Genomic DNA, 27359 nt, shown 5'->3' on the forward strand with positions numbered 1-27359 from the left:
AACAGATGGCCAAGGAAACTCTTAGGAAGAGTCAGAGGTTTAGTAGGATTGTCACAGTCCACACTCTGTAAATGGGCAGCCTCCTTCAGGGTCCCTCTGTGGATCTCTGTACAAAGCCAACATTTAATTGGGGCTGGCTTACAGTTTCAGAGGTTCAGTCCATTATCATCACGATGGAAATCACGGTAGCCTGTAGTCAGACATGTTGCTGGAGGAGCCAAAAGAGAGTTCTATGTCTTGATCCAAAGACATCCAGAAGAAGACTCCTCTGCAGGCAGCTAGAAGGAGGGTCTCCTCTGTCCTGGGCAGAGCCTGAATGTAGGAAGAGACCTCCAAGCCTGTTTACACAGTGACACACTTCCTCCAAAACCACCACACCTATTCCAGCAAGGCCACACCTCCTAAAAGTGCTATTCCCTATGGGTCAAGCATATTCAAACCACCATAGTAGAAATGTGATTAGGAAAGAATGACCGTTACAGTAGAGCGAGATGTGGTGCACCTGTATCAAGCAGGTTACCACAGAGATTGACTCTAACATACCATGGTGGGGACAATGTCAAAGATTTAGTAGGATTGTCACAGCTCTGTAAATGGGCAGCCTCCCTCAGGATCCCTCTGTGATCTCTGTACAAAGCCATCAAGTATCTGCCACCTTAGAGGAGTTGAGCCTTGGACCTTCATTAGTGGCGGTATTACTCATATGCATGTAGTTGGGACCAGGTGCTTAAGTAGAAACTGGACTGAAACTGTCAACTTTCTCACAAGAGGGAAGGTTAGAAAAGAAACAGAATTCCATCTGTAGTTCCCAGGGCTATGATTAAAAGACAGCGTTGCTTGCAAATTTCAGCGCCTTTTATCAGTCAATTAATTTGCAGATGTTTCTTAAGCTCTCAGCAGAACTAAGCTACTGTTTCAAATACCAGGGGAGAGGACAGAAAGGTAGAATGCCAGTCCCTCCCACAGAACCCTGAAGTGTGTCTGGGGACAAAGAATAACATATGCATTGCCAGGTATACTGCTGAGTACCACATGCATTGTGAGAGATGTACAGTTGCATCCAGGGTGGGAGATGGGCATAGACTGAGCTGGTCTGGCAGACAAGAAGAGCAAGCTTCTTGGAGGTGGTATACCTTGAAAGAGCAATAGGATGTAACTCAACATGGAGAGGATAATTTGGATCGAGTGCCTTTTCAGTGATGGGCAAAGAAGGAGAGAGGGTGGTGTTCCAGGGTCTATCTCTTCTAGATTGATTAGAAAGTTCCAGGGAAAACTCACATCCAGTGTAGTGCAATAGAGCTGGGAATGAATGAAGGCTTAGGATTTAGGCTCAGAAAGGTTATCTAGTGGGGGCTTAGTTTCTTGTTTGTAGGACTCCAGAGGACAGATTCTCCTGGATATTGTCAGACTAGAACAAAGGACATTTTGCTTGCCTAAATGGTGGGATCACAAGTCTGAGGGAAAGCTACTTGCTGACTCTGGTGTGGAAAGAGGTACCTATGCCCTCTTCTATATCTCTTCCTCCTTTCCCATCACTTCCCATCACTCTCTATGAGTTTGCTTTGGGTGTGCCTTAGTCGGGGATACCCCACTAAGAGAGAACCCACCCCATTCTCTAATCCCAAGAGCCTCCCCTGACTTCTGCCCAGTAGCTGCCTCTTGGAGGTACCTCTGAAATGCACACACTGTCCTTGATCAGTCACTAGCAATTTGACGAAGTCTTCCCAACCACTGATCAATCCCAGAGTGGGCTGAGCCCACTCATATTGAATGGCTCTTTGTGTATGTGTACACTCGTATGTGTGGGTGTTATAAAGGTTGGTTTCTATATCACCTTGACACAAATTAGGATCACTTGAATAGGAAACCTTAGGTGAAGAACTATTATGATTACTTTAATTGATTTGGGATAACTCACCCCAGTTATGGGGAGCACCTTTGGTAGCCACTAAGATAAAAAGGGTGTGTCAAAAGGAAGATACTTTACCTTTTACTTCCCTGGATTTCCCTCTCATTGCTCAGTTGGTCTATACTACTGCTGCTACAGCTGCTACTGCTGCTGCTGCTGCTGCTGATAATGGTGATGATGATGATGATGATGATACCTTCTCTGATAACAGAACCAACATGTCCTAGCTCCTATTCTAGACTAAAGAAACAGCCACTCCCCAGGAACTTTTCAGATTTTCAAAACCAGATTGGGATTGTGGAGATATGAAGCTCTGTGAAGTGCACAAGGTTGTCAGCCTGCCTAGTGAGAGACAGCCATCATAAGACTATTCCAACTGCAAAGGCTTCCAGCCTTAAGGACTAAGCAATAGCTGAGATCTCAGCACTCAGTGTGATTCAGTTGCTGTTGCTATTTTAATGTATTCTCTCTCTCTCTCTCTCTCTCTCTCTCTCTCTCTCTCTCTGTGTGTGTGTGTGTGTGTGTGTGTGTATCTGTGTGTGTGTGTGCCTGTGTGAGTGTTCATCCTATTGGTTCTGTCCCAGAGAACCCAGACTAATAGAGGTATACACATGCATGTATATAAATGTGTATAGAACCCAAGGGTCTTCTTCAATTGGTTTCGACTTTAGTTTTTGAGCTAGAGTTTCTTCCCCAACTCTTGAGCTTTTTCACTCAGTCCCACTGGCTGGCTAGATAGCCCCAGGCATCCTCCTGTCTCTGCCTCCCTAGTGCTGGGGATACAGGCACGTGCAGTATACCTGTTTTTTAATGTGGGTTCTGCAGATCTGAACTGAAGTCTTCATGCTAGCATGACAACTCTGATTCAGGTATCTTTTTAGCTCCTTCCTTGTTTTTTGCTTTTGTTCTTGTTTTTGTTTTATGGTGCTAAGATATGTCTGTGGAATGAATCCATAGAGTTGAGGAAACATCAAGAGATTTTAGGGGAGTATAATATGTTTGGGGGCATGAGAGATAATTCTAGACCTTTCAAGGTAAAAACAGAGAGCCATGGAGTTCTGCATATCAGCTGTTCCTAGGACTTTCTTTTCTATAGAATTTCTTCTTTTCTCTTTAGTGCCTCTGACATTCTTCTAGCTCATGGCTCCTTTTGGCCCCTCACTTTTGTGATTATGGTTTCATGGGCTTCCCAACCTAGGTGTTAGTCTCACCTCTGTCATATGGAGGGTAGGCTGTGGCATGGAGTAGCATTCCTAGCCTTCTGCTGTCCTTAGGCCAGCAGAGTCACACTGTTATTTTGGTCAGAGCACAGAGGTCAAGTATGTGACGTGTCTTCTCCTTCCATGCCTGCATGGAAGCTCAACCCAAACCCTGGGACCCAGGACACATTTCCAGATCTTCATGGTGTTGGGTTCTTCATGTTTTCATGACTGCATTTGGTCTGAATGAAAATACTATTGTCCCTGCTTCTGCCCCTACTTCCTGCAGGGTAGCTGTGAGTTGCTCAGGTCTAGCTTCTAGAAGTTAGGAAAGAGCAGGGGATTGTGTGGGTTTCTTCTACAGGGGCATAGAGACTTGGTGGGGGTGTGTACACAGATGGGCTTGAAGAATGGCAGGGGGTGGATGGGGGTGTCGCTCTCCTCTGTGTAATAGCCCGTTTCTGGCAAAGAGCTTATGTTCTCTTCCACTGGAAAGCTTTTAAGAACGCTGAAAAGGACAGGCAATTACAGGAAGGTTAGGTGCGCCTGATTGGATGTTGTTACAAATCACTCATTGTCATACAAGGCATTTGGAAAGGAGGCCATCGGGGACTGATTGCCGCTTAGGGTAAGTGATTTCTGTTTAGAGTGACTGAGCAGATGAAGGCTTGGCTCGTGCTCATTGCCCTTTCTCCCTGTTTGCTGTTGTGTTGATTTTTTTGTGGGGGAGGGAGTGGGAAGAGGAAGGGGTCATTGCAGATGCTCAGAGGATGTGGAAATGCGGAGGGGCTAGACATTCCACTCCCCACTTCACCCAAGCCCTCCCTACACAGTCTACCTGAGGGAAGCAGAGAGAGGGAAAGAGCCTAGCTCACTTTAACCTGGCCGGTTAGTGTGAAGGTGCTGGGCTAGAGGCCAAGTCCAGACTACAGGCTAGCATCCTTGCTCATGGCTAAGCACCAAGATGATGGCTAGAACTCGGAGTTTTATTAACTCACCCTGCATATAGCTGTGCAGGCTCAGCATACCTCATGGGGCAGTTTCTCTGCTTCTGGTTCCAGTCTACAGTCTCTTCCTCTGGACCCCTTACTATCTCGTGACTGGAGCTTCCATTTGACTATGAAAGGATCCCAACAGGGAAGAGAGCTGGCTGGACTCATTCAGTGTCTCTGGTCACTCTCTTTCAGTTGCCTCCATTGTTATGTCAGAAACACTATTATGATGGAGAGATATCCTTAAACCTTGAAGTTGGCTTCACATTCACTCACACACAGAGGTGAATTCCTTGTAGCCTACCAGAAGACACCAAAGTACAAGAGAGGTAAGAAGTTACAAAATTGAAAGAATGGTGATGGAAGAAAGGTCATCAGACATAAATTTTGGTGAACTCACAATTTGTTCAGACAGTTATCTGAGGTTTTACTAACAGGCAAACGAGTCAGAGAGTCGTTGAAGTGCACTGGATGGGTGGGGCCTATCAGCTCTGAGTATGCACCGGAATGAGTTGAGTTATATCTTTCTAAACTACACTGAAGTCTTAATGGCCATACTTTAGCTGGTTTTCACCAGTGTGATGGATATCTGAGAAAAACAACTTAAAAAGAAGGGAGGTTTATTTTTAGCTGATACTTTCAGGGTCTTAACCCATGATTGGCAGACTCCATTGTATCACTTCTGAGGAGAAGCAGATCATTACAGCAGAGGAAGAGGTTGTTTACATCATGGCAGCCAGGAAGCCGTGAGTGGGAGCTAGGACAGTTGCTGTTGGTGGAGGATCTGCTGAGCACCCACACTGGGTCCTGTGCATAGACTCACAAAACTACAGTCTTGCCTCATGGTAAATATGAGGTGAGTGTAAGGGGTGGGCAAAGCAGTCGAGGGAATAGGTCACTGTGGTTGTAATGTGACAGATAAAGGTAGGGGACGGAACATGAAGAAGCTTGTGAGCATAGACCCTGAGTGTAGGCTTGCCCTGCAAATCTGTGTTGACTGACTCAGCAATGACTCACTGACAGAGCAGTGCCTCAGATTCCAGGAACCCAAACTGAGTGAGATGAAATGGAGTCTTACCTGTTTTCTTAAAATAAAAAAAAATCGTGTGGGGGGGATTCTTACTTTAAGAAATTTATATTTCAATGAGAGAGAGAACAGGAGTGAGAGAGCCAGAACAAGAGGGAGGGAGGGAGGGAAGGAGGGAGGGAAGGAGGGAGGGAGGGAGAGAGAGAGAGAGAGAGAGAGAGAGAGAGAGAGAGAGAGAGAGAGAGAGAGAGAGAGAGAGAGAGAAGAATATGATTACACACACAAAATCATAATTAGGTACTATTTAAAAAGACTGATAAAATGCAGACTGATGGCAGGGAGACTCCTTATTTAGGTCAGGCTGACAGAGGTGATTGGGAAGGAGAAGAGCTGGGCTGTGCTGAAGTGAGAGGCAAATAAGTCTCTGGGCTAAAGGCGATGGTCCAAGGATAGGAATAGTGTGTGCTCACAGAGTGGAAAAGACCAGAGGACATCTGTATATGGCAATGCCTTGTCAACGGTGAGAAACTGCACAGTAGATTCACGTACAGTCTCTTGTGCCATGTCTGTGGCAACAACTAAGCCTTTCTTTGTGTTTTCCTCCTTGTCTCTGTTAAAAAAATGTCCTTTCTCCAACTAGCATTCTGACTATTTTCTTGTATGTGGTTTGGTGGTATATGTACGTGGGGATGTCTGAAGGATGTGTGAACACTCTTCTTACACATGTGGAATCATTGCACTCCTGACTGTAGCTTACACTGAGAATGTGGCTTGGGTCATTTGTCCCTTCCCGAATGAAGTGAACTGCATTTCACAAATAGGCTCAGCTTTCACTCTGAGTCAGGTACCAAGTGAATCTGTTTTGTTTTGTTTGCTTTTTTTTTCTCTGATTTGTCCAAAGACCAAAAAACAAAAATAAAAATAAAAAAGCTTGCAAAGTGTGACATCTGTATCCAGTGCTAATGGTATGGTGGAACCTCTCCAAGAGAACTGATAAACTTCTCAGATTGAGGGCAGACTGTGAGGAGAGACCAGCTCCAGATGTGCAATTTGGAACCCATGTCTAAGAAACACTCACAATTTGGAATGCTCAGAAATAAAACCTCAGAAAATGAAAGTCTGGGAGGAACTTCACTGTTGAATCTGACCAAATAGAAACCAAGAGAAGCCAGCCATGCTCAACTTTCTCCAAAGATATGAGAGGGCCAGGAGTCCAGTGTGTGAATTCTGGAAAAATGAAAGAGTATTTGAAGCAATGCTTTGGGAATATGAAATCAAGGAGTCCCAGCCCAGCAATGGTCTAAGCAGTGGTTTTCCCTCCTGGAGCTTAGATGGGAAGCTGAATCTTGGAGGTAGCAAGGTAGTACAAAGTTGCACAGAACCATTTTGTCATAGGAGGACCCAGGGCCTTATAACTCGTCCTTCTTTGACCTTTGAGTTGCTAAGAGGCCTCCAGAGGAGTGGTCCTGTTGCAGAAGACTAGGGACTAGAGGAAACTACATCATGATTAACATATGAAGGTCCAGAGATGTGGCTCAGCTGGAAAAGGCACTTGTCACTAAACCACTACACCTGAAAGTCTGAGTTTGATCAGGCACCCACAAGGTAGAAGGCGAGAACTACAGGAATAAGTTGTCCAGTGGTCTCCACATGTATGGCACACATGCGCACACCAGCACACAAACACACACATCACATTCATACATTAGATAGATAGATAAATAGATGGATAGAAAGTAGATAGAATTTGAAACATTTTTAAAAAGCTTAGTAAATGAAAGAAGCCAGTTTTGGAGAAAAAAAAAAGACAAGAGGATTGTAAACATATTTCCACCTGGGTTCCATGCTACATGAAGCAAGCATGCTTGAGAAAAGTATGCAATGTGGGTAGGTACTATGTCCATGACCTATAAAGGGTTATGAGTCTAGCAGCTTAGAGCAGTTGAGCCCATGCCTTTTCTCTGCTCATCAGCCCATTCCCATTCTTGGAAATGCATTTTCTTTTTAAATAAATTGTCTCTATTTCTATTACCTTGCCCTGTATCTCTGGTGCAATCCTTTGTTCTGAGACACAAAACCAATGGAAACCTCAGCAGGTCCTTCTCAGAACTCCAATTTGTGCTTATAACAGGAAGGCTAGTGTTTATTTCATGGTGTAGCCAAGGGTCTCTTCTTCGGCTGAGCTGACGATGAACTCTGCATCATGGGGATGTGTTGCCTCTTAGGCCTTGGGAAGTGTTTGAGCACTGTGGTCTTGATGTGGAGAACTGCTCTCAAGCCTGGGAGGCCTCTCCATCTTTGTTTGACAGCCACAAATAACTAAATTAGAGTAAGTACCATACTAGGGAGTAAATTGGAGGGTTGTGTTAAGTAAGTCCAGGGAAGCAATTTTCCATGCATTCTTTCATGAGAGATTTGGCCAAGAGAGCCAGGGCCTTCATTTTCTATTAAGGCCATCACTAAATGTGGCTTTTGAGATGGAATTGAGTGATAAGGCAATGAAATGTCTTGCAAAGGTGAGTTGTGGGTTAGGAAGTTCAAGCCCACATGGAGTGCTTGAATTGCTGTCAGCTCCCCAGGAAGACTGTGCCTACATCTTAGATTGAGACCTGCTCTCTGCAGTTCAAGGCTTGTTTTATTTCAAGCATTTGGATGAAATTCTAGTAAAGCCATCCTTCTTACACACTGAGTGTTTCATATGTACATATTCAACCACGCAATGAGGAGATGTCATAGAAAGGGTTCATGGGAACACAGGGGATATTGGTGAGTTTGTATTCAATCCACCATTGTGGACGGGCAGGGGACAGGAGTAGAGTTGGACAGGTAGGCTTCACTGACTCCCCAGAGACTGTATGGCTCAAAGGACTTTCATGTTTGTCTCAAGCTGGAGCAAGACGGCCACCCTTGTATTAGTTACATTTGGGGGTCATGTCTGAGGAAGTCAGAAGAGGGCAACAGATCCTCTAGAACTAGAATTATTGCTAGTTCTGGGAATTGAACCCAGGTATCCTGCTGCAAGAACTGTAAGTACTCTTAACCACAGAGCCACTTCTCCAGCCCTATAAAAGGAGAACAAATAAACGACCTCGTATATTTTCACTTACATCTTAAGCTTTACATAAAATTTTAAGCTCAGTCTTTGGAATGCAGTATAAATTATACTCTAAGTTAAACCATATAACTTGGAAAGAAACAACATCCTGCATGTGTATGTCATTCGTAAGACATCTCAGTGTGACTCTCTTAAGAAGCCTGTATCTATTTCTTTGTTGCATACTGTGATTTCCTGTGTCGGCCTGTCTATCTGCCTCTCTTTCCCCCCTTCTCTCTTTATTTGTCCTCTTCCTTATCTTAATACAATCACTAACTTTGCTTTCTGCTGGCTCATCTTGAAGTCCTTTTCTTCAGTGGCACAGTCAACGGTGTGGCTTTACCTAGCAGAGATCACGACAGGATAAGGGAACTCCTCAGATGCCAATGGTTGTTTTGATGCTCTCCTTCACAAGTTTAATAACTCTTGTGTCCTGGGATAGCTCACAGAACCCAGAAAAAAACAATTTATTACACCAATTTATTACAAAATACAATTGGTATTACAAAATACCAATTTATTACACGTCATACTTTAAACAGCCTGACTGGAGAATATGTAGGATGAGGCATAGGAACTTCTGTCCCTGTGGGACTGCTTGACTGCCTGCTTATGGCTGTGAACGTGCTTGTAACCTGAATGTCTTGAGCCTTTTTCATTCGTCTTATTACTATGGCTTCATTGCTCAATTGTGACTGAGTAATGGAATGTGATCCAGTAAATGATTCTCATTCAGTCAATCATTGGTGAACACCTTAACCTTTGACCTCTCTCCCCTCAGAGGTCATGGCTTGGATCTGGAAATTTTCAACTTTCTAGACCCATGATTGGCCTCCCTAGCAACCAGATTCCTCATTCTGATGCTATGAGGAGCCTCAGGCTTCAGGTTCTTCATTAACATACAAAGATGCACCATTCCCGAGATCCCGAGGATTATAGAAGCCATATTCCAGAAAACAAAAAACAGGTCAGGACTCAAAATATGTTTCTTAATATATCAAAGGCTCACATGGTCCTTCAGGTGTGGTGGCCATGAGTTATGTTTGCTGCCCTGACCTTGTGTTGGCTCAAGGGGATGCATTACTCATCAAAGGAAAGGCTGACTATTATCACCTCTTAAGGGCAGGTGGGAAGTTTCACTTCAGATGATTTAGTTCAGCATGGTGTAGGTAACAAGGGGAGTGAAGGAGCCAGGTACCATAAACTGAGTACCAAGCCAGGCACCAAGTCACAGCCCAGGCTTCTTTTTAACTGTCTCAAAGAGCACCGAAGGGAAAGGTGTGCCCCATTTCTGACTAGTAGACATGGGCTAAAGATGCAGGCCCATGTTCTAACAACTGGAAGCTGGGAAAATTATTAAGTAGTTATCATTTACAGCCAGAAATGAACAGGAAGTCCAGTCATATCTATTTCTGGGGTAGGTGCAACACAGGAGGGCTTGTACATGCTTCTGGGAAATAGATTCAAACTGCTTCAGTCACTCTGGTTGAAAGTGTGGCAAGCGTTGGTAAGATTCATTAATGCATCTCTCCTTCCACCCAGAAGTTCCAGTGCTGGGAATTTATCACAAAGAAACCCAAACAGCAGTGAGTTTAAGTGTGGAAATATACATACGGTTGTTTCAAAGGGAGGGGCCACCAGTAGACACAGTCAGGTAAATTATAGTATACATACACTGCTCACATTCTTCTGATATCAAAAGCAAATTAATCCTAAACCCATTAATTTGGAGAAACTACATAAAGTATATGATAAGCAAAGTGGAGAGAAATGTGGAAAATGATCATTTGGGTAAAACAATGACAACTTTCCCTATATTCATAAAAGATGCAGAGGATCAAAGGGTTAGAGTAAATCTCCTAAAACTCAAAAGAATGTTGAATCAGTACAACACACACAGGCACACATTCACATCACACGGACATATACATACACACATACATATGTACACACATATACATACACACACAATATGGATGGCAATATGACTTCATATGGTTGCTAAATACTGTCATGGTATATAAAGGATGGAACTTACTTCAGGGTTAGGCAACTTCAGTAGTTAACTAATTATCTTTTATTTATTTATTTTTTTTATATAGGTTAGGCTTCCCAAATCCAAAAATCTAAAATCTAAAATGCTACAAGATCCAAACCTTTTTGAGCGCTGACTGGATACTCCTGTTCTGCTCAGCTAAGGTGTAAATTTTAGATGTGGAATGCTATATAATCTATGCACAGATTTCAAGTCTTAAGTGCCCTGAAATCTAAAACACTTTGTATATTTTTTAAATATCTGGTTAAGCTACTTTTTGGCATATATATATATATATATATATATATATATATATATATATATGTATATATATACATATATATGTATGCATGTATATATATATGCCTATATATATATATATGTATGTGTGTGTGTGTTATGTGAGCTATTATCTTATAGTAATAGTATATATAATTACTTTAAAAATACAACACTCCCCATCTCTCCAGGCACACATAGAAATGCCTTCACAGGCTCCTTCCAGGAGCAGAGCAGTTGGAGATATTTTAGATGTGTCCCCCTCCCCCCCCTCTGTGTGTGTGTGTGTGTGTGTGTGTGTTACTAGGAGTTAATTCAGAGTCTTGTGTATGCTAGGTAAATGGTATACTAATAATTTATAGTCCTAACCATTTTTATTTTGAGACAGAGTCTTGCTATCTATGCAGCACAGGCTGTGTAGAACTTGATATGTAGCCAGGATTACTGGTGTGCTGTTTCAAACCTAGTTAGCTGGATTGTATTTTTGAGACTGGGTAAGAAGACAGTAAAAATTAAGGGGATGCAGGAAGGGAGGATTCTCCTTAAGCTAAGATCTTATTTGATTTCCTGCTAGTCAAGAGTCAGAAAGAAATAGCCTGCATAGATACTACTGGCTTTTCTTAAAGACCTCTCCAATAAGAATGTTAAAATAGCAAGTAATTGTGTTTGCTTAGTGCCAGAATATTTTAAACCATATTAGATCTCTTATTCCTAAACCTAAGTAAGGAACCCTCAGAAAAACACTTTGCAATTTTATTTGTAAAATGAACTTCTTTAAGAGAAGCAGGTAAACTAGACCTCATATTTTACCAGTTTTTAAGAAATAAGAAATCATACTTAGCCGGGCGTGGTGGCGCACGCCTTTAATCCCAGCACTCGGGAGGCAGAGGCAGGCGGATTTCTGAGTTCGAGGCCAGCCTGGTCTACAAAGTGAGTGCCAGGACAGCCAGGGCTACACAGAGAAACCCTGTCTCAAAAAAACCAAAAAAAAAAAAAAAAAAAAAAAGAAATCATACTTGTTAAACTTTGTTTAATCTTTAAACATCGCTGTAAATTACATTCTTTCAGCAATAAGACTTAACCAAAGGGTAGTACTTACAGTCAATGCGAGGACACCTCAGGCCCCCCTGTCTTTTTGTGTATCTCTATCTTCCTGTGTCTCTGTCTCTGTGTCTCTGTCTCTTTGTCTATTTATTTCTTACTCTCTGTACCCCTCTCTCAGCCCACCCTTGGACATGTAGCTTCCTCTTTCGAGCCAACTTTCTTACTAGTCTATTTGTATACTACATTTTATGTTTATATAAACTCACGGACTTTGGTTTACCATGTAGTTGGTTCTGAATTTTTTGTTTTCTGTGGCATAGCCAAGGATGAAGCTTTGTCAGAGTGGTGGTCTCTAGGGGCAGGATGGGGTTGTGTGGAAGTGGAGATGGAGATGGAGATAGGAAGTACACATCCTCTCCTTGATGATGACAGATGGTGCTGACCACCAACAATCTTGGTACTAAACCTTGAAGTATTAAGTTCCTCCCTCGCACCTCGGGTCCCCATCATTTTAGTCCCATCTCATTTACTCAGACCCTGAAGCTTGGGACTTGGGCTTCCACTGTGACTTCCCTATTACCTGACTCTGACTGTGAATTGGGTTTCTGAGAAACCTTTTTTGGGCCCTAGACACTTTTCTCCTAAATCTGGTTCTGTGTCCAATTCTCCCAATATCTCTCACTGGGTAACTCTAAGATGTCTACTGTTTCTCTCACCCCAAAGGACCCTTCCAGGTACTGTTGAGTCCTTTACTTCTGACTTTGGTGTACTACTCTGTAGGGGTGTTTTTCTCTCAACCCAGCCTAGAGCTAGCTCCTTGACATGCCTTTCCCACCCCAAGAAAGGTACAGGCAGGTGCTAGCTGAGGAAATTCTAAGATATCTATAAGCAAGAGAAGAGGGAAAAATTCCATGTCAAAGTTCCAGAAGGGGAGATAAGGGGAGATAAGGTTAGATAGAGTAGTGTGAAAGTCTGGTATAGAGTGTTGAATGAGAGCAGAAGCCCAGAATGAGCAAGTTGCGGGTCAGATTAGAAACTCAGGTCTGTGGGCTGCAAAGTATGAGGTTCTTATGTTCAGACATGTAATTCATACATCAACAGAGAGCTACATACTGCTAAAGGTTGGTGTGGATGGGAAGAATCAGGGAAGAGTTCACAGAATTAGAAGTAGAATTGAATGTTGTCATCTGTGTGTGTGTGTGTGTGTGTGTGTGTGTGTGTACATATGTGTGTATGTGTGTTTGTGTGCCTGTCCTGAAGCCTATATAAATTTTACATTATCTGGCCTTGGCCTTTCTACAATACTAGCCATTAACCATACATAGGTACAGAGCATTTCAGTTGTAACCAACAGCATGGAGATAATGCTGTAATTGTTAAATATACATCTGATTTGCATGTATTTAGGAATAATAAACCAAAATATATAATGTTAAAAAATTCTTTAGGTTGATCACACCTTGTCATTTTATTAGGTTAAATTCGATATGTACTTTCTGACATCTCAAGGTGATGGTCAATAGCTTTTATATTTTGTGTGTGACCTATATTGTACTATTCCTCATGCACAGGTTCACTCTAGACTTGGGGTTAGAAAAAAATTGCTGTAAAGAGGCAGAGAGGAAATATTTCAGGCTCTGTGAGCTGTATGCTCTATGCTCATTACAAGTACTTGGTGACCCAAACCATCATCAGTTACAGATAAACTGTAGACTGACATTGGCAAAACCTTGGATAGACCCATCTCCTAATCACAGAGTTGGAGTTAGCCTCTGATGCCCTGATAAACCAATGCAATGCTAGGGTTTCTGGCTTTCCTTCTGGCTCTGTTCACTTTTCAATAAATAGTCAACACAGCAATGTCACTCTCTGGGGCGATGCTGCTCTTTGATTGAGGAGTTCATCACAGCAAACCCTCCCAGAAATTAGGGTTCATTCATGAACTTCCTGAGAATGACATTTTCAAATCCAAATCGCCTTTCAAAGAGGTTCGGGTACTTCTGTCGATGTGTTTGGTTTCTGTCGCTGCTCTTCATATTCCATGATCCAGGTCTGTTTTCTCATTGCTGACCAAGTGTATTCTCAAAGTCTGAAAAGAAAAAAAAAAAAAAAGGGCTTCTGTCAGTGCTCAGGAAATTCCTGCTGACTTTGGGGCAGCTGCATTTAGATATATGTGTAATAAAGTCTGTAATGCAATAGAGACACAGACTGCAATACAACCTCTTTCTTTCAGGGAGAATTGTTGAGTTTTGTTTAACTGTAGAAAGAGCTTCCACCTTCAGGTCTTTTTGTTCACCAGGACTCATGAGAGGTCCAGTAATGCACGTGGTCTGGTTATGGTCATTGCTCTTCATGGGTTAGTGCTGGGCAGATAGCAGTCCACCTGATCCTCAGGTATGGTGTTTTTTGTTTGTTTGTTTTTGTTGTTTTTTTGTAGATGCTTCAACATTAGAACACATCACAATCCCCCAAGCCCCCTCTGTGCTGTTTTTTACATGTACCTATGCTTTACATGTTGGCTCCTATTCATGTCTGATCTTCCTCTCTTCCCTGATTGCACATGACATGCACAAGTGGGTGGAAATCTAGAGGCTGTAGGTAGACCATGGGTAGATTCACAAAAGTGTCCAAGGAAACCCACCGAGAAGGAAGCCCTTATGTCCCAAGACAGAAGAAGAAAGAGTAAGAAAGCTCATGATTGGCTTATGCAGGCACCTCCCCCCCCCTCAGTTTTGCCTGAGGACTTCACTTCCTGTCTTCCTATGAGGAAGGTTCAGACTTTGTCGTTTATTCCTTTTCCCATTGGTTTCACCCTCTGGAGTTGGTGGAGATTTGCCTGCATAGCCCTTTGCAAATACACACCATTAATCCTAAGTGCATAGCACTTAATAGAAATGAAGTACAGCCATTCATGGTGTTTGCAATCTAATAAAATGTATTTATATCTGTTTAAGAATATGATGGCTACATTTAAATATCTTCTGAAATGTTTAAAATGTGCAAAAACTTTACAGATGAATGTGCTGGGTACCCACTTAGAGCTCTGGACACTATCCACACTATTTCTAGAATTCCTTGCCCCAGGTAGCTTCTACCATGCATACAGTGTTATTAGCATGCATTTCATTCTTAATTCATATACATTTGTCTGTAAATATGCATGGGCAATGGATAATATATTCTGACTCCTGACCAGAAGAGTCTACCTATGTGCACAGCATAACACCTAAAGCTCTTAAATAAATTGCATAATGATGATTTAATTTCCTGTTCTGTCTTTGGTTATTTTGTATTTTTTTCCCTTAAAATTCTGTTGAAAAGATTTAGCATTGTGATACAATGTCTTTGCCAGTTTCATTTCATATATGCTCTGGCTGATAGATCTATTGTCTTGCTAATGAATGTATTTGTTTCCAAGTTGCACCACCCAAAAATGCCTCCATGCATGTACTTGCCACATTTTTGAGAATCTAGAATATATAATTGGAAGGGAATTTCCTGGATCCTTGTGTGTGTGAGTGTGTTGATGCATTGCTCTTTAGTGGCATCTGTTTATCTCAATGTCACATTTCTGGCCACCTGTATCCTCACTAACACAAGCAGATATTAACTCATAATGTTTGTCTGGTGTCTAAGAGATGGTAGTTTAAGTGACATGCTTGAGAGGAATCACATGTTCTAAAGAGACACTAGTTTTTCTCTCCCTTTGGCTACCAGGCTGTGAAAGAAGGCACCCAAGGGAACTGGGATTTCCTCTAGGAGTCTCATGCTGCGAGAAGGAGAAGGCTGAAGCCTGGTGCTAGCCAGAGGGAGAACATGATCCCAGAAAGAGATTTCACAGCTCTGAGAACTTGGCAGACCATGGTGCAGAAGGAGACTGCAACCCAGACAGTGATGAGCTAATGATGGGCAGGATTGCTGAGATATGCAGAACTCTCGCCTCCTATTTGCACTTTAACCTGACCCTGGAGATGATCTTCAGGGTGGGGATAGGGGGTGTTCACGATATCTCTTTGTCCATTTTCCCAATGTTAGCATCTCATTTTCACTATTAATTTGATTGCTTTTAATTGTCTTATCAAGAAAGGACAGGTGACTGAATCTGGCATATTACAGCTGCCCAGCAAGTAGGTATTGACTCAGATACCAACTTTGGATAGTATATTTGTTTCCTTATATGCTTATTGGATTAATTTCCTTTCTGCAAATTGCCTGTTTGTACGCATCTTCCACTTTTTCCATTGAGTTCCCATGTCTTATATAAGATGACTTTTGCATACTCCACATAGCTACCTTCGGCTGATTTTCAGGCTTTGAAAACATCTTTTCTCAAGTGTTGATTCCGCTTTGTTCGTACAAGATGTCAGCCATGACCATGCCATTTTCAAAGTTTCTCCACTTAGGTTAAACCACATCAAGTACTGAAAACAATGTTATCTTGTTGCTTTTTAATCCTCATCCCTTATCATTCCCTAGGACAGGAAAGATGCTTCTCTGACACTCTTCAGCTCAGCACACACCCTACCGGCCCCCTAGCAACAACCTACCCAGGACCAGAAAAAAAGAAAAAAAAAGAAAACTATTCACTCTCCCTTTCCCGACTCCCCCTTTCTACCCTCTGCCACTAAGCCTGAGAGGAAAGAACAGACTCTGCTCTTTGCACTAAAGACCACCTCGGCATCTCCTTTCCTGAGTAAAGCCTGCGTTGTCCTTGAGTCATTTGTTCATTTGTCAGTCTGTCCTCCTTTGCAGATCTTATACAAGCGTCAGGACAAAGAGTTTTCAACTCTAACCTGTCTCCTGTGGCCTGGTGAGGCAGCTGCTCAGAGCAGGCTGAAGCAGTGGGCTAGGTGTCTAGTCCTCTGTCTTCTCCTTAGCTTTTAACCCTGGGAACTCTGTTACCCCTGAAGCAGCTGCCTAGATGGGAGGGAAGGCAGGCAGCCTGTGTTCCCTGCTTAGCTATTTTCCCAGGCACTTAATGTGCTACTTTGAATCCCATGGAAATATTTGCAAAAAGCCTCTGTCGTAAGATAACTTAATTAAACATTACTTACGAGAGTTTAATATTCATTATTTGGCTTCAATTACTGTCCTTGTCCCCTCCCTTCTCTCTCCTCCGCTGGAGAGTTCCCTCCCCTCTCTTATTCCGAGGGTCTAATTAGCCTAATGGCTGCTGCTTGCCGTGACCTTCTGTCTGTTGAAAAACAAAAAACATAAAGGCTGTCTTTGGTTCACCTTCCCATTGGTCTTTGCATGTGGCAGGCCAGATTCTGAATTCTGCCTTTCTCTCCCTTTGCAAATACGTGGCCCCACATGAGTGGCCTAGTGGAATTAATGATGTGTATTTGGAAAGGGTTTGGCAGCCAAATCTCCATGAACACCAGAGGGCTGGGGCAATGGAGAAAAGGAGGAACTGAAGGGGAAAAAACCTTCAGAATGCTCCTGCAAGGGCTGGCAGCAGAGGCTTTCAGAGGAGGGTGCCCGCATAAGCCAATTGCATGCTGTCCTGTTCTTTCCTCCCCTGTCTTGGGGCATAATAACATCCTGGGCTTCCCTCTCAGTGAGTTTCTTTGGAGGCTTTTGTGTGTCTTCCCATACAGCCTCTAGTTTCCACATATGGGGCCATGTACATAGCAGGCCCCATCCAGGAAGCAGGCAGATGGATGAGGAATTTGATCTTAGCTATAGCATATTTTGTCTGAGCTCCTTTTGTGTTGTCTGCACAGCTGGACATCATAGGGATTCAAAGGTGAGGATGTTTGGTCTCCAAAGAGCCAGAGAAGCACAGTGGGGACTCTGCCATCAGTCAGCTGGGAGAAGAGCCAGAGGACCTTTGTTAACACCCTTTAGGACCCATGAGCTGCTAGGCACTGGTTCTAAGGGAAGCTGGGTATGGAAAGGAGGAAGCAAGGGCATTGACATCAGGAGGTGGTATCAGAGATGTACCTTAAAGGAGAAAAAGAGACTGGGTTAGGGACAGGGATGGTGGCATTCTTGGCAATGGAAGAAGAGGCACTGAAGAACTGATGTATTTGGGGACAAGTAGGGTATAGAATGGGAGGGCACTGTGCCTGGAGAGAGTAAGGGGATGTTAGATGCAGTTTGGGTGCAGGACGAGGGAGTAGCTATAGGGGTGCACGCCCGGGAGCTTGGTCTTTATACTGGAGATGCATTTTACTGGAATACATTGAAAGTCATCACATCAGACATGATACTGACCGATCCATACCGCGCCTCAAGGGTCGACATAGTGGTGAGATGGGTGAATCCATGAGGAGAAAAGACAAAGCAGAGGAGAATGGAGTCAGAGTGCAGTTGTAGGGCACTGGCTCATGCAGCTGGAGATAAGGGACCTCGGCAGACAGTTGCTTAGAAAGCAGGTTTTACATAATGTGGGACTAATAGGATGGGATGAGTACCTAAGCTGATCAGGATCTGCCCACGAAGCAACTTCCAGGGAGAGAGGAGACTGATTGATATCAGCTACAGACAGAGACCAGACCGTGTGCCAGCCCAGAGAGGCTGACCATAGTGGTCACAAGCACCAGTTCTAAAGAGACAGTGAACTCAAGGCTTGTCCGAGTCTCTAGTAATGTGCAAGGTGTCACCTGGGAGGTGACCTAGGCCACAGGGAGTGGGGACATGAAGACTTCAGTCTAATTTAGGGCGGAAAACTTGACTTAAAAACCAGTACAGACTTCAGAATGTGGTCTTTGTTTTTACTGTCCCTGGCCTCTGCTCTTTAGGAGAGGAAGGACTGTCTATCTGTTGTTTCTCAGGAAACCCAAAGGTTACGTTTAGTATGGTACATCTCATTTTCTACTTTAGGAGCTGTACTGGCTGGTTTTGTGCATCAACTTGACACAAGCTGGAGTTATCACAGAGAAAGGAGCCTCCCTTGAGGAAATGCTTCTATGAGATCCTGCTGTAAGACTTTTTCTCAATTAGTGATCAAGGTCGGAGGTCCATTGTGGGTGGTGCCATCCCTAGGCTGGTGGTCCTGGGTTCTATAAGAAAGCAAGCTGAGCAAGTCAAGAGAAGGAAGCCAGTAAGCAGCACCCTCCATGGCCTCTGCATCAGCTCCTGCTTCCAAGTTCCTGCCCTGTGTGAGTTCTTATCCTGACTTCCTTTGGTGATGAACAGCAATGTGGAAGTGTAAGCTGAATAAACCCTTTCCTCCCTAACTTGCTTCTTGGTCATGATGTTTTGTGTAGGAATAGAAACCCCGACTAAGACAGGGGCCATAGGAGATTCTTGGGGACATCTGTAGGCTGAAGAGGATCCCTCTCCTCCAGAGTTCTTTGCAACCATCAGCCATTGTTTGATACTCTGACCTGAGCTATCCTGGGGGGGGGGGTCACTGATTATTATTGGATGCAACTGAAGTTAGAAGGTATAAAAGGCAGCTGGGCGGGAACACAGGCAAAAAAGAGGGAATGCCTGGCCACAGGGCACTGTTACTAGAGAGCAGAATTTCATATTCTAGGTTCTCTGACTTCTCTTCCTGAGATTCTGCATAACAAAATGAGAAGTCTACTTGCTTTCTCTTCTGTCTTTTCCAGTGTCAATGCAGGCCCATGATGAGGCCTATATGCAGTATAGTACCCAATATGCAGTACCCTATGTGGTACCCTATATGCATGTGGCTCTTTCTTCCTGTTTAGGTCCCAGGGTCTGAGTGGATCCAGTAAGACAAACACACTCTCTGGAGCCAGGTTGCCTAGGTCAACACCTTATGTCTTATACTTACAAGCCAGGTAATCCTGGGCAAGGTAGTTAACTTTCCTATGATTCAGTCTCCTTATCTGTAATATGGGGAAGGTGAAATACATTCCTGACAGTGTTAGTCAAAGCCAATTATCCCAGTGTAGCTATTCATCATGTTTCCTTTCCTTCAAATGTGTTAGATTTGGATAAATCCTGAGGTTACCCTAAGCATGGGGTATTAATAATAGTACTTCATTTATAAGACTGCAATGATTAAGCACATGAGAGCATTCACATCACCGACATAGTATATAGCTGTGTGTTACTAATTATGTCTTGGATATGATAACATTGTAGGGCTGCCATGAAGAATTGTTACAAATTGAGAACTGCAAGCAATAAGAATTTCTTCACTAGTAGTTTTAGGTGCTGAAGGATGGAGATTGAGGTGTTGGTTGGCTCATCTGTATCCACTCCATAAGCTTTATCTCAAATCCCATTGCCTTTCCAGCCATTGCCTTTCCAGGTACCTGGTGATCATGGGCACTCCTGGGCTTGTGGCGACATCATTCTCATCTGGCTCTGTCTTCCCTTGCTTTGTTTTCCCACTTTGATTTTTCCTCTTCTCACAAAGATACCAGTCACTGGGTTAGGGATGAGGCATGACCTCATTTTAACTTGATTACCTCTTCATGTTTGCAAAGTTGTGAGCAGATGCAAATCCGTGGGATGCATCATTCAGTCTTGTAAAGACACAGCCCTCAGCTCACAGTTACTCTTTAATCTATTTGACTTTTATACCTAGTGCAAGACTTCATTTAGCACAGTGGGTTGTTGATTGTCCATTGATAGATACAAGGCTTCTGAAAGATGCTCTGTGTTGGCTCACTGTAGAGCCACTGCTGGCAATGGAATTAGGGAAAATGAGGAACGAATTGCTTCCTGTGATCTCCCCCTCCGCAGAGGATTTGAGCTTCCAGGAGCTGTCAATCTCCGTGCTTGCTCACCCTTCGGCTAGTATTTTTAAAAAGTTAAAAAAAAATAATCTTCAAATCATTCTTAAAAAAGAAAGAATTCAACCACACAAATCAACAACCGCACACACAAAATCCAACAGAAAGCCCCCTCTGCACATCAAGGGGATGCTGTTGCCCAAGCTGAAATAGCTTTTCCATAATGTAGTGAAACATATTAAATTCAATAGACATCAAAGGAACTTTGCGAGCAATTGCTGAATTTCCTGAAGTAAACAGGCTTTCAAAGAAAGCACTGGGATCATGGGGGTGGGAGCACATTTTGAGGGGGCAAAACATGGACTGGCCCGTCTCTACATCAGAGAACTGACTTCTTTAAAGAGTGGTAATAAGTGAGGCCTTGAAACAGTTTTTGACCCGAAGTGCCCCAGGTGCAGCTGGAGACTGCAAGTGACAAGTCTATCTCCAAATGACAGAGGTGGATGGTGCTGTCCCCAATTTCATTCTGCTGGCTATTCAGAATGGGCAAATCACTGCAGACAAAGGGGATTCTAACAAGAGGAAGATGCTTCGTGTGGGCCTCAAAGCAGTAGATGGCTTTGTGTTGGGAGCAGGTCCACAGTAACTGTGACAGCCTCACTGTTGGAGAGATTAACATTTCAAAATCTCAAGGTGTGTGTGTGTCTATAAGTGTGTAAATGTAAGTGTGTGAGAGTGTGTGTATGTATAAGTGTGTATATGTCTATGTATAAGTGTGTGTATGTGCCTATGTGAGTATGTGTGAGTTTGTGTGTATGTGTCTGTGGACTGTGAATGTGAGTGAGTGAGCATGTGTGTGCATGTGTATAAGAGTGTGTTTATATGAGTGTGTGTGCATGTGTGTATACATGTGACTGTGTGTGAGAGTGTGTAGTGTATCTATGTAACTGTGTGTGAGTGTGAATGTATGTATGGGTGCTTAAATGTGAATGTGTACATGAGTATGTGTGAGGGATAGTGTGAGTGTATGTGTGTGTATGCCTGTGTGTATATTGTATGTATAAGTATGTGTATATGTGTGCTTCTCAGTGTGTAGGTGAGTGTGTATATGTGTGTATGTACCTTTGTGTACCTACTCAAATGACGGAACTCCTGTCAGAAAGGGGATAGGGATGCTCCTACTGGCAGGAAAGCAAAGGCCCTCACATTCTCCCTTTTTATGATAGAGTTCTTTGAGATCAACAAAATATAGAAATGTACAAAACATAGTCCCAGAAAGGCTAAGTATCTTGTCCAACATTACGTAGATTTATTGAGTTGTATTTCCTCATTAATGGGTAAGCCTTTACTTATACAGTGATTCCCATAGGCAGGACTCTCTAGGGTACCAATACCCCATGATGCTCAAAATCCTCTCTAACTGACTCACAAGCCTAACATCAGGTAGATGCTGTATAAATAGTTGTCTTGTTTGTTAAGAAATGACAAGAAAAAAAATCTGCAAATGTTCAGTGTAGCTAGGTTTTCTTGAGTAATTTTGAACCTGGTTAAATTTGCAGGTGTAGGTCCCGTAGTAGAGATTTGACTGAGCAGTTGAGGAGTAAGAGATGTGCTCATTTATCAATATATCATAGACCCTCAGCACAATGGCTTCCAGGTGTGAATCACTGTCAGAATCACCTGTGTTGGTCTTCCAAGGATGAGTAGGTGCCTGTAGGAGTATGTCTCTCATTTCTCCCAGGTAACTATCTAGGAGTGTACTATGTTCTATGCAATCCTAGTTTCTGCATGAAATCAGCCCCGCTGTGTCCTAACACAACCCCATCCTTTCACATCCTTACCAGCAAAGCTGGAGCATCCTCTCATGTCACATTATCCCTGCCTCTTAGAATGGTTGGTCTGTTCCATTGCAGTCATTCCATCCTGCATGAGGAGGTCCCTTGTGGGATGTGGCTTTCACTTGAATGCTCTAGTGACCAATGATAGCAAGTATCTTCTCATATGGGTAATTTTATATCTGTACAACTTTTTGTTAAATTATTCTAATTTTTATCCAGCTTCCCCACCCCCCGGAACACCCCGCGGACACAATTTTATTCTTTATAGAAACAAAGTGTCATTCCCCAGCATTCTCCCTTGTCTTTGTCTATAGCAAAATAAATAGCTGTTCCCTCTAGAGTGTTGACAGCAGTCCTGGGGGGGGGGGGGTCCGGCAGAGATGAAGAATTTGTTGGAAGGCCTTAGTCCTGGCTCTTAGAGTCAGCTGTGAATTTTCTGTTTTGTTTTTAAATTAAGATTGGAGGATCCCAAGAGATAGGTCAGTGGATAAAGCTACTTCCCACACAAGCTTGATGATCTGAGTTAGATAACAGATCCTGTGTAAAAGTGGAGAGAGTAAGAGGTCTTTGGACTCTAGCATGTATACAATACCATACCCACACTCATGTCATGGAAACAGTGATGATGATGATGATGAATAGAGGATTTTGTGGTGTGTGTGTGTGTGTGTATGTGTGTGTGTGTGTGAATGTACATAATGTCTCAAAGCAGAAATAATCCAAATATTTACTAACACATTTGTGTTATAACCCAATTGTGGCATATCAGGGGAATGGCATCTACATAGAAGTAAGGGGACACCAGTTCATGTTACAACACAGATTCGTTTCAACATAATCATGATGAGTGCCAGAGGGCTAACACACAAAAAATATACATTCTGTGAGTCCAAATAAATGGAAAATTCCAGAAAATACAAAGTGTTCTTTGGTAACAGAAAAGTGTTCCCATTGCAGCCTGGTGAGGAGGGGAAGGGAAGGATGGAGGAGGGAGATTGCAAAGGCTTATGGGGGGAAACTGGGGACATCGGGGTTCAGGATGTTTATTATATTCATTTTTTGAGAGTCTTGAGTATATACATCTGTCCAAATTTCCCATAATTTTCATGCTAAGCATCTTAGTTTGGGCATAAAAAAGAGTGAGAAAGAGAGAGAGAGAGAGAGAAAATCTAGGCTTGAGTCCTTATTCACTACTTACCAGCTGTGTAGATCTGAAAATAAAAACGAAGTCCAAATCACGTATCTACATCTTAGTTTCCTTCATTTGTACAAATGGGCTAAAAAAAAATTCTTCTGAAGTGCCTAGCACCAAGTAGGTCTCCATAAATGCATGTTTGTTTGTCTTTCGTTTTTCCAATACTTGCCTCCATTCCTCCATCCTTAATCTGCCCTCATCACAAGAGCAGCCCGCCTCCATGTGTGTGTGTGTGTGTGTGTGTGTGTGTGTGTGTGTGTGTGTGCTCTGTGTATGTGCATGTGCAGGAGTGAGTGAGCTGTGTATACGGGGATCAGGGTGAGATTATCTGCCTAACCCAGGGTTAGCATGAAGGCCCACGAAGGCCCACATTTACCTAGTTCATAAATCCCCCACCAAAATGCATACAGAACAACCCCAGCTCCCATAAGGCACTGCAGTGATTAATGTTTATCTTTATTCCACATCAGGGCCCTCGGGCTGGCAGCTCCCCTCCTTCCCTGCTGTCCTTTATCATATGGTTAACTGGTTAGCTGGCTCAGATTTTGCAGCCAGAACTGAAGGGAGGCAGCCAAGCAGTCTTCTTTCTTTGCTCCCCTGCCTCTCCCTCCCCTTTTGTAAGCTCTCTGCCTCTGCTCCATTGTCCTGCGAGCTCCAAAAGCTCTCCAGGCGAATGTGTGTGAGTGTGTGCCACACAAACACACAGACACAGGTTCGTACCCACTCACTTCTTGCAGCTGTAGCCAGGCCTTTGAAAGTCTCTTATCATCCCGGTGCACATGTGCTGGGGTTGTGGGTGCATTTGCAAGGGTAGAAAGGAGGCAGTGGGAAGCTTACAGGAGAAAACCAAGCTCCCAGCTCCCCTGGTCTCTGCCCTCTTTGTCTAGATGAAATTTCAGATGCTACCAGGTGTCTTGTCAGCACATCTTTTGCAAAAGAAATGGAAGTAATATTATATATAAAAGCTGATTTGTTCAGTATTTTGCCTAAGGAGAAGTTGTGTATAAATGTAGAGAAAACGCCTGATTCCTCATGCGGCTGTGACTTCAGGTTTGACAGATGTGGAACCACAGTGAAGGAAAAGAAAAGCATTGATTGAGTGCCTACTGTGTGCTAAGTTCTTTCAGGCACATGTGCTTATGTGATTCTCAGTGCCTGCTATATGGGGTGGGCAATCATTAGTCAACAAGGTCTGAATGAAGTCACTAGTTGGGGAGTCTATCAGCCCTTCTAGTCAATGACAGAGACCTTGTGTAAACCGACTTCTGCAAGCGGTGGGGCACAGAGGGCTGAGAGTGGCATGGATATGGAGAAGGTTGGACTTTCCCGGTAGATGGCAACACTTACTTCCTGGTCCTCCTCCTCCTTTTAAGCTTATTTACCAGCTTCATTAACGACACACTCTGCTTACTTTGAGGCTGCGGGCTACACTTACCGAATTAAAAGAAAAACAACAAAATAAATCCGAAAACTTCAGATAATTAAACAAGTTCGGCTTTGAAACAAGTGTGGAAACAGGATGCATCTTATCCTAAAAGACAGGGCAGGGATTTGACAGAGCCCCCTGACTGATCACCAAGTATTCCCTCTGCCTTCTCTAGGATGATGAACGTGGAACATTCTTGAGCAACATACTGTCATCTTCTCTCCCCAAAACGCTCCAGCAATGACTGTACAGGGATGGTAGAGGCAATGCTTTTTTTTTTTTTTTTTTTTTTTTTTTTTTTTTTTGGTTTTTCGAGACAGGGTTTCTCTTTATAGCTCTGGCTGTCCTGGAGCTCACTTTGTAGACCAGGCTGGCCTCGAACTCAGAAATCCGCCTGCCTTTGCCTCCCGAGTGCTGGGATTAAAGGCGTGCGCCACCACGCCCGGCTGAGACAATGCTTTGTCCCTGTTCATTGAGCAATCTGTTCTCTCTCTCTCTCTCTCTCTCTCTCTCTCTCTCTCTCTCTCTCTCTCTCTCTCTCTCTCTCCTATCCAACAGCCACAGGCCTCTCAGAATCACCTTGTCCGAACTGAGCTAACTGCTTTGTGCTCCATTTCCTGTGTGTTCCCTGACCCAGCAATTGTCAGCATCCTTGACCTAGATGTTAAGAAAGATACCTGGAGGTCACCCATAATGCTAACCCCATAGCCCTAAGCCATTATGTGAGTGGTGGAAAGCAAGGCCCAGCATCCACATAGACACTGGCATTGAAAATTCTAGACCTGCATGCTCCAGTATGCTCCAAAGACCAGGTCAACTGGTCTTTGGAAACGGACTTCTGAGAAATGGGGTGTTCCTATTTGGAACTTGGAATTTGGAGTAAGGGTTACAAAGAAACAGTCTGGAACTGACTCTTGTGAATTGGACTGGCTTCAGTAGAAGCATTGCCATTTTCCCAGTAAGTCAGGGGATAGACATGGGTTGTGCAATATTCCATCCAGCAGCAATGCAAGAAGCATCCTTTGTTTATGCGGATTATCTCTAAGTGAGGTCTGGATCCCTTTATTGTCTGTGCCAATTCTGTGAGCTAGCAAGTTGCAATCTGATACTTGATTTTAAATTAACTAGGCTCGCCCCGCCCCGCCCCGCCCCGCCCCGCCCCGCCTCACCTCGCCTCTCCTCACCTTGCCTCCCCTCTCCTCCTCCTCCTCCTCCTCCTCGTCCTTCTTCTCTATCTCTCTCTCCCTCTCCCTCCCTCAAACTCCCTCCTTTGTTTTAGTGATACAGGGTCTTCCTCTGAAGTTCTAGGTGGCCTTGAACTCACTATATTGCCCAGGTTGGCCCTAAGCTTGAGGCAATCCTCCTGTTTCCTCCATGGCTTAGGATGGTCTGCTGACAGCAATACCACATTAGCCTGGGACCTTCTATCTACTGTTACTGTCAGAGACACCAAAACTCCATCACTGCTTTCAGGAATGTCACTTGTGCTGATGTTTTGAGCTCCCCACAAATGTCGCCCCTCCCAACTGCTGGGAACCAAAAGAACACCCAGAGACACAAGCATGTGATACTTTTGAAAAGGAAATTCCCTCTGCTTTTTTTTTTTTTTTAACAGAGAGTTTCAAAGGGCTGGTTCACCCATCATAAATATGGTAACTATTTTGAGGAAAGGGGTACCATAAATCCCCAGAATTTCTGTTACTGGTCTGTTCCTTGTGGGGAAAGGACCTTCGTTTCAGTGAGTGTCACATTTCTCAAGAGCAGCTTCCAGGTCTGAAAACTTGTAGCTATAGATGTTCTTGCTCAGACATCATAGCTTACAAAGATCATGGCTCTTCCTTTAGTTTCAGGCCCAGCACTAGGCAGGGAAGCCTGGTTTTGCTATGTGACCCCATCATTTCCATCAGTCATGCTCAGTAAAGTCAAGGAATGTGTTCTAAGTGGTCCCAAGGGGAAATATGTGGTTAGGCGCCCACTAGCTTTTGCTTAGCTAGGGTTTCATTGCTGGGAAGAGACACCATGACCATGGCAACTCTTCTAAAGGCAAACGTTTAATCAGGGCTGGCTTATAGTTTTAGAAGTTCAGTGCGTTATCATCTTGGCAGGAAGCATGGCAGTGTCCAGCCAGACATAGTACTGGAGATGGAGCTGAGCGTTCTACATCTTGATCTGAAGACAGCCAGACTGTCTTCTACAGGCAGCCAGGAGATGACTGAAATTGCACATTGGGCAGAGCTTAAGTCTGGGAGACCCCAAAGCCCACCCCCACAGTACCACATCCCTTCCAACAAGACCATACCTCCTAGTAATGCCATTCCTTGTGGGCAAAGCATTCAAACCTGTGAGTCTGTGGGGGCCAAACCTATTCAAGGTACTACACATCTCATTATTTAGTCTACATGTAACCTTATCTATGTGTGTTTCTGTTTTAAGAGGCTTGCTTAATGTGCATAGTTTATTCATGAATGATGAAGTCACAGCCAGAAGCCATCATATATCTTGCTTAAACAAAAACTTTCTAATGACTGTATCTTCATTACAGGTAATATGTCAGCCTTCTTGCTCTTCACCACTGCACTTGAGGAACATCTTATTTTAGCAATAGAAGTGCCACCAAGAGGTGCCACAGAGCCTGACAAGGACTGCTGGTTAGCATGTGAG

At 43.5% G+C, this 27359-nt stretch overlaps 1 long non-coding RNA gene across 1 annotated transcript in view; it reads left to right on the top strand.

Moving 5' to 3' along the window:
* The first annotated feature begins 4371 nt into the window (after positions 1-4371).
* The window catches only part of LOC110309928 (uncharacterized), a 41349-nt gene continuing 18361 nt past the window's right edge, over positions 4372-27359 (top strand). The window contains exon 1 of the long non-coding RNA XR_002379768.2: positions 4372-4429. This is a non-coding gene — a long non-coding RNA (uncharacterized LOC110309928). The remainder of the gene's footprint in view (positions 4430-27359) is intronic.

Source organism: Mus caroli, unplaced genomic scaffold (assembly GCF_978045245.1).
Source record: "Mus caroli unplaced genomic scaffold, Mus_caroli_1 scaffold_12, whole genome shotgun sequence".
Classification (NCBI taxonomy): Eukaryota; Metazoa; Chordata; class Mammalia; order Rodentia; family Muridae; genus Mus; species Mus caroli.